Source organism: Calliphora vicina, chromosome 2 (assembly GCF_958450345.1).
Source record: "Calliphora vicina chromosome 2, idCalVici1.1, whole genome shotgun sequence".
Taxonomy (NCBI): domain Eukaryota; kingdom Metazoa; phylum Arthropoda; class Insecta; order Diptera; family Calliphoridae; genus Calliphora; species Calliphora vicina.
The window spans coordinates 75,670-89,220 of NC_088781.1; positions in this window are offsets into that span (position 1 = coordinate 75,670).

The window sequence follows — 13,551 nt, forward strand, 5'->3', positions numbered from 1 at the left end:
AGCTCATTAACGTTAAGACAAATTTGATATAATACACATCCCATATCATTCTCAGTGTGCATACATGATCGATTCTTTGTTTTGATTGATAAAAAAGTGTATTAATAGCTTTAACGTCGAAAACGTTTCACATTTCAATATACCGTTGATTTATAGGAAGAAATTATTAAAAATTTAAAATTATTTAATTCTTATTTTCGTAATATAAATTTGCATTTCTCATTTTCAATTGGACTCAAACATTATTTGAAACTGATTGATTTTTTTTAATTTAGCTTAATAGCAACTAGTTATTTTTAACAGGGGATATTTTATGAAAACAATCCAAATGTTTCATTTACATACATATCTAAAACTTCTTAATTTCCCGTCAAGGAAGACTTCAATGTTTTCAATTACATACACTGAGGCAAAAATGTCGTTGCAAAATCGACAACGGTTGGTGTCATTTTGACACCATACGGTGTCACTTTTTTTCGACACCGTACGTTTACAATTTGTAAACAAACGGGTACGAATCGACAACTTAATGTTGTTAAATTATTCGCCGACGCATCTCTACATGAGTTGCTGACAAGTTATTGTCAAAGTGTTGCGGCGAAACTTTTTGCTATGCTCTGTTTTATATGTAAGTGAGTTTTAATTTTATTTACATTAAACAAGTGAAAATATTTAAAAACGAAAATATAAAGAAAGTGTAATTTTGTTTAATAGTGAATTTGTGTTGATGCAGATGAAGATCCAGGCAGTGCAAGAAATGAGAAGATCACCGAATCCTGTGACGACATACAACTCCAAAAATTCCTGGAAACAATAAACATGCCTTCAGATTTTGTACATATAAAAGGAAAGTAGAGCTATATATATTAGAGTTCATTTGTGACCAGGTCACTTCATTTGTTTTTCGGGTATCATCATTTTTCTGAAGGTTTTTGCGTAGTTAAAAATAATGGCGTCCTTTTTTTGGAAAATTTTCACTCCTTGTGGTGGTTCAACGCATCTAAAGACGTGGATTTTGAGCACATTTTTCTGTAGAACAAAAACGGTTGAATATATTGCAAATCTGATTTCACCAATGGATTCTGCATCAAAAATTAATACAATTAAATAGTAAAGTTTAGAACCAAAAATATTTGTATTTAATGTTGGGTTTTCCTACTCGCAAACATGCAACTGAAAACTGTTCATGTGAAAAACATGGATTTTCTAGACTTAGTCCGCAAACTTGCTGACCTTGAGCTTTATCTATTGACATTGCAAATGCTAAGCAAATAGGAAACTGCAATCGATTAAAATCAATGGCATTTCTGAAGTTATAATCGGAATACGTGCAGCAATACATCTGTCCCTTTATACTTCCCAGTTATACAGCTTGCCCCTATTAGATTGTACATTAATTACCTTACTGTAAAGGTAGGATCACACGATTGCCGCAATACAATGGGAGGTGCCACGCCCACTGTGACTACTACTCCCATTTTGCCTCAAATATTTATACAAACGGTAGGACTATAGGTATTATAGTTTCCTAAATATTTGATTTTTAAAATTAACTTTGTATGGGAGGTACCACGCCCACTTAAAATTTCAAAACAAAAAGTAGCCTATAGCTCCTTCCAGACATACAGTAATATACTGTAAAAATCGTGTCAGTCGTTTAGCCGTCTATAGATTCTAAACTAATAATAAACATACATACAGTTAATCACAAAAATAAGTATACAGGATTTGCATCAAACAATTTATTATAATATTTTATTAAAATATATAAACTAGTTTTTATGTAGGGATAAAAAATAACGAATTTTTTTTTTATTATTATTATGCAGTTGGCTGCACTTGTCACAAAAGTAAGTATTTTAAAAGTGTTCGGTAAAATTAAGCAAAATTAGCTCGTTATTTTTATTTTTTTGTACTTTTAATTTAAATTTAGAAGTAATAATACAATTTCAAAAAAAAAACATATTTCTTAACAAAAATAATAGCGAATTCTACTCAATGGCGCCACGTGGTAAAGAGCTTTCAAAATATTTGAAAGATTTAATTATAAAATACTTCAAAGAAAGTAAAACTGTTCGGGGAATTGCAGAAATTGTGAAGAAAAGCCCTGCGACGATACAAAAAGTCATTGAGAAGTTAGTCATACTGATAATAAGCGTAACATATGTTTACAGCGCTAGAATGCCGTACAATTGTACGTAAAATAAAAAAAAATCCCAAATTAAGTGCCCCAAAAATTCTGTCGGAAATGTCCAAAGATACCGGAAAGACATGTAGTTCTCAGACCATCCGTCGAGTGCTCCATAATGCAGGTTATCACGGCCGAAGTATTAGAAAAAAACCGTATGTTAATAAGACTAATCACCAAAAACGCCTAAAATTTGCCAAGGTGCATGAAAACTGTAGCGATAGCTGTTGGAATACTGTAATTTTTTCAGACAAATGTAAATTTAACATCCATGGATCAGATGGGCGTGAAAAAGTTTGGAGAAAACCAAATACAGGACTGAATCCAAACAACATGTCTGGTACAGTCTCGGAGGGTCATATATCTTCCAACAAGATAATGACCCAAAACATACGGCGTTAATTGTGAAGAATTGGCTTCAAAATAATGTCCAAAACCAATTAAAAACACCACCCCAATCACCCGACATAAAGGAATTACAGAAACCTAACTCTCTGTGGTTTCTGTAATTCTGTAATGATGCTCTCCGCATCACATCAGCGTACCGTACAGTATCCACAAGTGCGGCTTTTGTGCTTGCAGGTCTACCTCCCATAGACCTATTAATACTGGAATGCATGGAAATTGTGTGAAGAATTTAGAAATAAGATAATGAAGGAAAGGTGCTCAGCAGTTCTGAACCTCCTTACATAGAATGTAAGTAGGACGTAGGAATGATACTGAAATTAAACTACCCGCCCTGATGAAATGCTGACGTAGTCCCAGGGTGGAGTTGGTGGAGTTATCGTAGGGCCACTAGTTGATAGCGTGCTATCACTACGTCTAAAAAGGAGATCCTTTGTTGACAATGTTCAGGTCCAAACAAATGTAGAGAAATTTCTTCTTGATATTAGAGATATGGAAGAAACTACCGATGAAGGGGAAGTAATAAATGCCATTATTCAGGCCTCCAGTGAAGCAGATAGTACCAAAATCAAAGTACTAAACAGACACTAGTAGAAGTACCCGTAAACGTTGCTGCTACTATACTAGGGAGAAGTAAAATTAAGATCGGACTAGTATTATGTCGAGTAAGAAGAAAAACATTTGTCAAACGGTGTTTCAGGTGCTTAGAGCAAGGAGACCTTGCCCGGACTTGCCAAGGAAGAGATCGTAGCCAAACTTGTATGAGATGCGGTCTAGATGGACATAAGGCAAATACATGTAAGAACGAACCAAGGTGAGTAATCAGTCTAGAAGCTGGTCGACAAGATATAAACCACTATGGTACTGGCAATCTGTGCAATTATAAAAATGAGAGTTAAGATAATCCAGATAAATCTGGAAGCCCGAGCAAAACAGTAAGTCGTTTGAATGGCTCTCAAGAAGAACAGATAAAAGAGGAATAGCAGTAAGTGAAATGATTGCATCTCTGGGTCTGGTTGTTCTGAACAGGGGCAGGTCCCCAACTTTCAGGAGAAGAGACTCTAGTTCAATTATAGACATAACATTTGCCTCACCATCTATAGCAAACAAGACACTACAATGGGAAGTTCTAGAAGAAGAAACACTGAGCGATCACCAATATATCCAGATGGAAATGGATCTATCATTCACTAATGTCACTGCGAATCCGACTCGAACTAAATGGAATACACGAAAGATAGATAAGGAAAACAGCGTTGAAAATCTAATGGAAATCAAATCCCGAACACAGACTTATCGACATCCTCACAGAGATATGTAAAGCTGGAATGAAGAGAAATACAATAATCAAGAAATTGCATGTTTCAGAAGAGAATGTCACAAGGCAAAACGAGTAGCTACACGAAGGAAAGTTGATCCAGTAACAATGGAATTTTATAGAAGAGCTAGAAAAAATCTTAGAGTTGCCAGGTATAACAGATCCAAGTTGGGCATACACTATAGTGAGCATACTTTTCCCCCAAACGGAAAGAACCAGTAGTAACTTATCTACATTACAATGCGCAAATAACTATGATCTTCTACATGCCGAAATCTAAAGAAATGGAAAGCACCAAGACCAGATGGGATCCCAAATGAAATCATCGCCGGATATATTACGGATACATTTAACATTTGCCTCAAAGAAGGAGTTTTTCCAAAACTTTGGAAAAAACAATACCTTACTAATAATAATACTTAATAATACTCCATCTTCTTACAGACCCCTATGCCTTTTGGACACTTGTGGAAAGTTTTTGGAGAAATTGATATTAAATAGACTGGTGATAGAAATAAATGGAAAAGGAGGTTTCTCACATATGCAGTGTGGATTCGTGAAAGGTAAATCGACTATAGGAGCCATGCGTGAGGTGGTAAATACTGCAAAGGAAGTTTTTGAGCAAATGCGATGTTGCTCCATCGTCACTCTGGACATCAAGAATGCATTCAACTCTGCGAACTGAAATGTAATTCGACAAACAATGCGAAAGCGAAACTTCTTAGGCTATTTGGTAAAAATGGTTGATAATTACCTAGAAGATAGAATCCTTGAATATGATACTGAAGATGGAGTAAAAAGCTACGAAGTGACAGCTGTCGTCTGCCAAGGTTCCATACTGGGTCCTTTCCTATGGAATCTAATGTACGGCGGATTGTTAAAACTAAATCTACCAAATGGATCAAGACTAGTTGGATATGCAGACGACGTAGCCCTAGTGGTAGATTAACCTTCTGCACCCTTGATCGAAATAGTAACAAACGACTGCCTAGGAAGAGTCAATATGTGGTTAAGAACAAAAAATTTAACACTTGCTGCGAACAAAACTGAGGCGATTCTTGTTACCAAACGAACATCGTTTGAATGCCCGAAATTGAGAGTGGATGGATATCCAATTACTATGAGTAGGACTTTGAAATACCTAGGTGTAATCCTAGACAGCAGACTATCTTTTGAGCCACATATAAGAATGGTATCTGAGAGAGCCTTTGGAACTGCATCAAAGCTATCAAGAATAATGCCAAATATTAAAGGCCCATGACAAACTACCATGCTTCTGTTGTTGATTATTTTAACCGATATTTTACTACGATCAGTTTGCTTTAGTGACTCGTAGTTAAATATTTAGTATGAGTAGTACGTACTACGTACACTTGTACATGTTACTAATACATGTTGTTGTTTTTTTTTTGGAATAATTTTGTATATACCTATTCCTAAAACAAACAAAACAAAAACAGCAAAATACGCACAATCATAGCCAGGTCTTTATATAAGTCTAAAACGAGGTAAGAATCTCATCATTTTTATACGATTTAGTTGATTTATAAAAGAAAATACGTACATATGATTCGACTAACGATCATTCGATTAATCGAATATTTTCTTACGAATAATTATTCGAACAATTTAAAAATGGCCATTTTCGAATAACGAATAATTCGAACAATTTTATGTAGAATAATCGAATAAAACGAATAAATGACATACATACATATTTCAATTTATTAAATTGCTTAAAATTTTTCATAATTTCAAATGTAAATAAGTAATAATGACTCACAAAAATTGTATTATTTCTGAAATTCGACAAACAACTAAAGACAAAGGGACCTTCGATCACTGTAGATGAGTGTTCCGATAGCTGCTTCTATAAATATATAAATGTTACTGCAAGAAGTTACAATTCTAAAAACAAATCTTTCAAAATTTTTAACTTATAAGTTAAAAGTCCTATAGGACTTGAACCAATGAAAATAAAAGGTACGGAATAAAATATTTGTTATTTAGCTGGCGAAATATTATATTTTAATATATATACAATTAATAATCAAAATTTTAACTTAGATTAAAGTGGAGTTGAATGTGATGGAGAATGTGATTTTGAAACGGTCATCGAAAGTGATATTGAGGATGACATTTATAATGATTACATTGAAATAAATGAAGGCCATGATCTTAAACTATCTATATATAAGTGATGTTATTAACCGCGTACGTAAGTGTTGCAAAATATTTAATAAATCGAATGATAAACACAAATATTGCAAACTAACGTTTTGTTACAAGAAAAGCATGGAGTTCGTCTTATACATGATTTTGAACATCGTTGAACATCTTTGTCTAACATGGTAATAAACTTTTTACGTATTTGTAAATAAGTCAATCCTGACTTCAAATTAGCCACGTTCACTGACAATGATATCAAACTTTGGACAGATTCCCTTTATTGTGTAATTCCCCAAGACCACTTTATTAAGCAAAGATTCGGTAACGATGATAGAGCAATTTGTTATAAATAATTTAGAAATAGTGAATAATTAATTTACTAAAGAAATAGTTACTCAAATAGTTACTCAATTTAAAACCCGAATTAATGAACGACATAAAAAAGTTCTTAATACGTTTATATTGTATTTGAATTCAGGATCCACTAGCTAAAATTTTTTAAAGCATAGCTCCAACACGGAAACTAAAGGGTTTGCTAGTCAATTGTTTTGTAGATTGTTCGGGAGTTAATCTGATCAGAATATTTCTTTTGAAAATTTAATGATGTTTTCGAATGTTGTTAACATTATCAATACTTAAATTGTTAACTTTAACGTTATTTTTGGTTTTTCTTTAACAATAAAATATTAAAAAACCGACATCAAAACTTCATTCTTTACTTTTTAAAAAAAAAATAAATTATTCGAATAATTCGATTAATTTTAAACTTATTCGAATTATTCGTTTTATTCGAAGAAGAGAAAAATCAAATAATTCGAATACCCTAATATGTACATATAAACTAAAACAAACAAAAACGCGTTTTAACGATTTTTAAAGAGGAAATATGTTTTTCTGTGTTAACTAAACCAAAAATGGCAGTTGTAAATTACATACATACATATTTATAATTATAATTTTTTGTTTTGGGGAATTTATAATCTACATATCGTCACCTTAAATACAAACGGACGTAACTACACAAAACTTTGAAATTAATTTTTTGATTGATTATTGTTCGCTTTATCGAACTACATGTTCAAACGGACGTAACTACAAGTGCATGTATTTCTTAATGGAAAAATGTGTAACTACCCAGCAGTTAAGCAAGTAGTCAGTGTCTCTATGTAATCTGGAGTGTAGTCACTTTAAACGTTTTGTGAGTAATTCGTACAAAGCGGTTTTATACAAATTGTGTTGATATAATTCTCATACAGTTTATTTTTATTTTTGCTTAAGTATCTGGTATCCCATTTAACATATCATGAAGTCAATAGTCACTTTAGTGTCTCTAAGTAACCTATGTTGAAGTCACTTCAAACTTTTTTTTGTACTGCACTTTATTTTACCCATCAGAAGCGTTGACTACTTTCGATCAGCTATCAGATAGTCACATTGTAATCAAACGGGTCAATTGACACCCTGCTTAGGACATACACTTGTAACAATGCGACATTTGTTAAAATCAATTCAACTCAAGCTACCACTCATAACAACAGCAACATCAATAGTTATAGCATGTACAACATGGTTTTCGCGGCGTGATGTCATGGTACAACATGATGTGCGCGTCGACACAACATAACAAAGCATCAAATTTTGAAGTAAGATATTTTTCTACAAAATGTTGTTTCCTATATTTGTTTCCAACGTTAAAACAAATAATTTATAAAACCTTTATAAAATAGTCCATTGTATTGATTTACTTAATGTAAGCAAAAAATGTATTATATCCATGTACTTTTGTGGCAGTTATGAAGAAATTTATATACAGGTGTTGAAAATACCGATGTTTGCACTTTTCTGAGCTCCTTTTTGAGTTTCATGGTCTTATTTTTCTCGATTTTTATTTTAAACTAGCTAAAACCCGGTGTGCTTCGCTACCCGTATAGTAATGATTTACAATATATTTAGTTTATCTAAAATTTATTTCATATTTTCTAACCTTAATGTGAATTGTAATCAAATAGAAAAGTTTAGAACCTAAAATATTTGTATTTATTTATTGTTCCAATGCACGGTGGTCAATTCCGGCCAAAATTCCATAACTTCTTTATTTCTTCATAAAAATTTTTGAAATTTGGTATTTGTGTTAAGAATAACATAACCGATCGATCGATAAATATTTCGATGTTTAAATACAGGGTTTGCCCCAAAGAGCATGGACGTTCTAAAAGTATCAAACAAATTGTGGCAAAGTGGCTGAAGTTTAGTCCAAAAATAAAGAATAAAGAATGTGATCGAAAAAAAATTGGTCATTCAAATTGCGGATTACATATACAGGGTTTTGCAAACAATCATGACGTTTTAAAAGTATCGAAAAAAATTAGGTTATTCATGTAAATGCCTGAAATTTAGTCCGAAAATGAAGAATAGCATAAGTGATTAAAAAAATGGTCGTACAAATTTCGGAATACATATACAGGGTTTGGCCAAACAATCATGGACGTTTTGAAATGATCGGAAAAATAAGGTTATTCATGTAAATGTCGGAAATTTGGTGTACATTTAAGAACAACACACTTGATCCATCGCAAAAAATATTAGAAATTGCATACAGGAGTTGGCCAAATGAACATTGACGTTATAAAAGTATCGAAAAATTTTTGTAAATGGATTCAATTAGTTTTATAATTAAAAATAACATAAATGATCCATTGAAAAAATTTCGACATACAAATACATGGTTTGGCCAAATCAACATAGACGTAAATAACTCTCAAACTTACATAATTTTTGAAATTGACCAAAAAAATGTGTAAAATATGAAGGAACTGAAATCGATCTGATTATTGGAATGGCAGATAATTGCAGCTGAAATTTATAGTACTTACTCTTGATACTTTACAGTATTGGATGCAATTTACACTTAACCTCTAATAGCCCCTTTTAATTTGTTCTGGCCTTTCAAACTTTTTTTAATTTAGTTTCTACAGATTAAAAACTAGTTTCTAATCATTTCACATAATTTTTCATCACATCTATGGAAGGTGCCACGCCCACTATTGCTATTTTGCCCATTTTTAGCCTAAATAAGTAGTTCATACAAAATTTGAACGCTTTACATACTACAATTATACAGATAGATATGAATTTTAGTATTTAGATTGTTTGGGAGGTGCCACTCCCACTATTTTATTCCGCCCATTCTTGTACTAAATATTAATATTGATGGTGGAATAACCGTACAAAATGTATGGATTCTATCTGTTTTTGTATCCCATATATTAGATTTTTTTTAAATAATCATCATATGTGAGATGCCACGCCCAAAGTGGCTACTACTCCCATTTTGCCTCAAATATTTATACAAACGGTGGAATTGCTCAAGCAATTCCACCTAAATATTTGATTTTTAAAATTAACTTTGTATGGGAGGTACCACGCCCACTTAAAATTTCAAAACAAAAAGTAGCCTATAGCTCCTTCCAGACATACAGTAATATACTGTAAAAATTTCAAGAAAATCGGTTCAGCCGTTTAGCCGTCTATAAATCCTAAACTAATAATAATAAACATACATACATACTAGGGTAATCGAATTATTCGATTTTTCTCTTGTTCGAATAAAACGAATAATTCGAATAAGAGATTTTAACTTGTTCGAAACTAAAGGAAAACTCAATTGACTAGCAAACCCTTTAGTTTCCGTTTTGGAGCTATGCTTTAATAAATTTGAGCTGGTTGGACATGATCCTGAATTCAAATGCAATATAAACGTATTAAGAACATTTTGTCGTTCATTAATTCGGGTTTTAAATTGAGTAACTAATTCTTTAGTAAAGTAATTATTCACTATTTCTAAATTATTTATAACAAATTGTATTATACATCAAGCTCTATCAACGTTGCCGAATCATTGCTTAATAAAGTGGTCTTGGGGAATTACACAATAAAGGGAATCTGTCCGAAGTTCGATATCATTGTCAGTGAACGTGGCTAATTTGAAGTCAGGCAGTGCATGATTGACGCATTTACAAATACGCAAAAAGTTTATTACCATGTATAAGACGAACTCCATGCTTTTCTTGCAACAAAACGTTAGTTTGCAATATTTGTGTTTATCATTCGATTTATTAAATATTTTGCAACACTTTCGTACGCGGTTAATAACATCACTTATATACACATCACTTATATTAATCTATATCAATGTAATAATTATAAATGTCATCCTCAATATCACTTTCGATGACCGTTTTAAAATCACATTCTCCATCACATTCAACTCCACTTTAATCTAAGTTAAAATTTTGATTATTAATTGCGATTCTTCTAATATTTCGCCAGCTAAATAACAAATATTTCATTTGTTCAAGTCCTAAGTTAAAAATTTTGAAAGATTTGTTTTTAGAATTGGAACACTCATCTACAGTGATCGAAAGTGCCTTTGTCTTTGCTTATTTGTCGAATTTCAGAAACAATACCATTTTTGTGTGTCATTATTACTTATTTAACACATTGACTGCCAAGGCACTTTCAGTAAATAAGTTGCTGGGGGCCACAGCATTTTCTTTGCGTAATCTCTTCGAAAACGTCAATATTGGAATTTAGGCTACTGTCAGTAATATTTATTGCTTAGAAACATATATTTTTTTTATAAATAAGAGGGTCTTACGAAATGGCGAAAAGAATTTTTTTTACGGGATACTGAGTTAGAAAAAAATACTCAGTACAAGTTCAGAAAGTGATGAAGAAAGTTAAGATTACAGTTTTGATGAGAAACTTTCAGAAAACATCGAAAAAATTCTTAAAATCCAGCACTATTGTCTGACATGGCTAGAGAGAATAAAAGTCGTGTCGGACATATGTGTCCGACGTGGCGTAAACCGCATAGTGCAGTGTCACACATATGTGTCCGACGTGGCAGTCAATGTGTTAAATTTGGATTATTCGATTATTCTACATAAAATTGTTCGAATTATTCGTTATTCGAAAATGAAAGAAATTATTCGATTAATCGAACGATCATTAGTCGAATGAATACCCTAATACATACAGACACGCATTCACTTTTATATACATATATAGATAATCTACAAAAACTCTTCTATTTAAAAAGGTCCAAAAACTCTCAAATTATTTTTAATTTAAAAAAATATGGACATTTTTTCAGTTTAGAAAATCTGGAATTTCAAGGGTGTTGGAAACACCATAATCATCTGGTCGTGACAGTTGGATGATGGAACTGTTAAGAAGAACTTTATTTTTACAAAAATAATCTCTGATGTTTCTTTTTATTAAATGATTAATTTTGTGTACACATTTCATAATATATTAATTAGAATTGGTGGTCAAATCAAATTCCAAAAAAGTCAAAACTCCTAATTTACATCTGATTGATTAAGATTCATATATATTTTTTAGAAAAATGGTTATGTTCTACTTTGCACACCTTATCAATAATAGGTTTATTTACTTCCAAAAAAATTCCACTTCCCTGCCTTTCTCTGCCACTTGATGTAAAATATAACAAATTGTTCCCGATGATAATTGATAAAATATGGAAAAAAATTACAAATGTTTTTCCAAGGTAGTTCTTTTTAGTTAACATTTTGAGATAACTAAAAGCCAAATTTTAAAATGGGGTTTTAAAGTATTAAGGCAAAACAAAACGTAATTCAAAATAAGTCCTAAAACACTAGTAGCTCATATACTTTTTCTCTTGTCCAGTGCACAGTGGTATGAGAATAAAAAAAGAGGGAAATAAATCTGTAACTGCTAAACCCTTACTCCGACCTTACCTGCGCAAAGGGGAAGTGTAGTCGAGTTTAAGTTTTGAATTTGGACCTCATGAGCCCACCAGGAGCGGGACCAGGGCTTCCCAAAGTAGGACACCTCGGGTATGTTCAATTTTTAAAATGATCCTATAGAATCTCCTCGCCGAGCACTACATAAAACCTCGTCGTAGCTATCAATTATCTCTTATAGCTTAGGAGATATTCGCATTTGAAAATTTAATTTTCAACATTTTTACCCAACCTACTCCAGTTTTTTGGTGACCGCGGTTCCAAATATTCCCCGCTTTTATCCATTTTATAAAGAAAGAAGTGTTTCAAAATCATGACTGAGTCCAAAAACTTAAAAATTGCGATTTTTTTTATTCTTTTTAAGTTATCTAAAAAATTTCTAAGAGGATGTATAATGAATTTGTACTTTTTGAAAAGCTAACTTTACGTCAAATATTTTAAATGAAAAAAATTATACTTTTTGAGACCTAGGGGACCAGGTCCATTCAAAAAATGCCTATTTTTTATGTAAAATTCAACTTTAGGGCAAAAATTCTCAAATCATTTTTATAGCCAAAAACCAAAAAAATACCATTTTTTGAATTTTCCAATACTTTTTTGGGAATTGCGGGATTCCTGATTAGAAATTTCAAAATTTGTTTTTATTTTTCCATTTTCAATAAAAAATCTATATAAGTGTAAAATTTCATTAAAAATATTCATAAATAAAAATTTTATTTAAAAAGCATGTTTTGTCATATTTTTCAAAAAGGTAAATTATCTGCGAGTTGTTAAGTTTTCCCTAATTAATTTGCCACGTAAAAAAGATAAGGTAGACATGTTATATATCAATGGATAGAGGACTTTGTCTGCTTTTCAAAAATGTATATAACTTTTGACAATTAAAAAATTCATGGAATACTTTTTTGAAAAATATGACAAAAAATGCTCTTTATTGAGTTTTTGCACAGATACAAATTTTTCAAATTGAAATAAAATTTTTATTTATGAATATTTTTTAATGAAATTTTACACTTATATAGACTTTTTTATTGAAAATAGAAAAATAAAAACAAATTTTGAAATATTTAATCAGAAATCCCGCAATTCCCAAAAAGGTATTGAAAAATTCCAAAAAGTGCATTTTTTTGGTTTTTGGCTGTAATATCCATACCAGGGGCGGGATTATCGGAACCCTTTACAAAATGATTAAGAACATATTGGGCCATCTAAAATAGGTTACTAAATTTTGATATCAAGTATGCTACGACGAGGTTTTATGTAGTGCTTGACAAGGAGATTCTGTATGTGTAATTTTTTTTAAATCGGAACACAAACGAAGAAATGGGATCATTTTAAAAATTGAAGATACCCGAGGTGTCCTATTTTGGGAACCCCTGGTCCCGCTCCTGGTGGGGTCATGAGTTCCAAATTCAAAACATAAACTCGACTACACTTCCCCTTTGCGCATGTGAAATTTCATTCAAATCGGAGTAAGGGTTTAGAAGTTACAGATTTATTTCCCTCTTTTTTTATTCACATACCACTGTGCAGTGTAAAATTGTTGTTGCAATTTCATTCCGCATAGAAAATAAATAGCGCCTCACCGTGGCTCATATCTCAATTTCATCGGCCAAAAGTCCAACTTTTTGTTAACTCCGATTTCAAAAATTTTAACGCCACAGAGTGGTATGAGAAAAAAA